Source organism: Alligator sinensis, unplaced genomic scaffold, assembly GCF_000455745.1.
Source record: "Alligator sinensis unplaced genomic scaffold, ASM45574v1 scaffold721_1, whole genome shotgun sequence".
Lineage (NCBI taxonomy): Eukaryota > Metazoa > Chordata > Crocodylia > Alligatoridae > Alligator > Alligator sinensis.
In genome coordinates this window covers 1,836,197-1,837,474 of record NW_005841857.1, presented here as the reverse complement: position 1 = coordinate 1,837,474, position 1,278 = coordinate 1,836,197, and the positions used below count along the sequence as shown (strand labels likewise).

The window sequence follows — 1,278 nt, the reverse complement described above, 5'->3', positions numbered from 1 at the left end:
GTCGCCCTTCTCTGGTTAAGGGCTTGCAGGCCAAGCCCTACGAGGAGAGACTAGAGAACCTCTCTAGTGTGATAATTACTTTGCATGTGTGGTTGGTCAAAATTTACTGTGCAATGCATTAGCTAATCGTGTGGTAATTATTGTGCACTGGTGGCTGGGGTCACTTTGCAGCAAGCCCTACGAGGAGAGACTAGAGAACCTCTCTAGTGTGATAATTACTTTGCATGTGTGGTTGGTCAAAATTTACTGTGCAATGCATTAGCTAATCGTGTGGTAATTATTGTGCACTGGTGGCTGGTGTCACTTTGCATGTGTGGTCAGTCTAAATTTATTGTGCGATTCACCCGTTAATTGCATAATGCATACAACATGTAGCAGGGGCCTTAGAGATGGCCTAGACTCCAGGCCCTAGAGATACCGTTAAGCATTTCCAGGTGGGAAGAAGTGGAGAACACAAGCACGCTTGAGCTAGTTATTCTTGCATAACTGTACATTGTTTGGTCTTGTCTTAATTTGGTCAAAGCCTCCAATCCCACAAGGTACAGAGCATCTCCCAAACTAACAGCAAAGACCCACAAACAGGACTTAAGGCCTTTACAGGTTCACCCTTAGACCACTTGGAAAGGGAACAGCGGAGAAGAGATTCCCACTGGCCAACAATGGAGCCGCGATTTGCACCAGCAGCACTTGACCCAAGATAAGGACAACCTTTAGCCAGTCAGATCGCAGGCCCGCCTTGCCCAGGGCCCTGTCATGCAGTCCCACCTCCCTACACCTTTTCATTTACACACTTCTCATCTGTGGCCCACCAGGTGCTCAACTTCCTCCTGGCCCTAGCCAAGCTTGCAACCTATCTGACCAGGAAGGCGGCTCTGGAAAGGGACAGCCAGCAGAGTCTGCCCAAGGGTTTTTCTGCACGGCCCCTCTCCCACATCCATCCAGGGTGCCCCTCCCCCCTTTCCTCCCAAGTCCATCTGGGCACAGAAGACAGGCGAGCGCCCCTGCACCTGTCCCTGGCTGGGTGGGCTCCCACAGCCCCCCACTACCCAGTGTGCGGCTGAGGACGAAGCCCCCCATGCCCACGGCAGGGGAGCGGGACCCCCAGCGCCGCCTTCCCGAGCCAACGGCCGCGCTCTAACGGTCCCCAACGGCCGCCCCTTGCCGCGCCGCGCCCCTCCCCCGCGGCGAGACAGGGGCACTCACAGCGCGCGGACCCGCCTCCTGCTCCGGCCGGGGGAGGAGCGGAACTGACGGCAACGGCGCGGCACCACCTGGCCG

At 56.0% G+C, this 1,278-nt stretch overlaps 1 protein-coding gene across 1 annotated transcript in view; it reads right to left on the bottom strand.

Moving 5' to 3' along the window:
• TRAPPC9 (trafficking protein particle complex 9) overlaps positions 1 to 1,278 on the bottom strand; it is an 843,209-nt gene extending 841,931 nt beyond the window's left edge. The window contains 1 exon segment of the mRNA XM_025214635.1: positions 1,204 to 1,278. The gene's annotated coding sequence lies outside the window, so the exon portion shown is untranslated.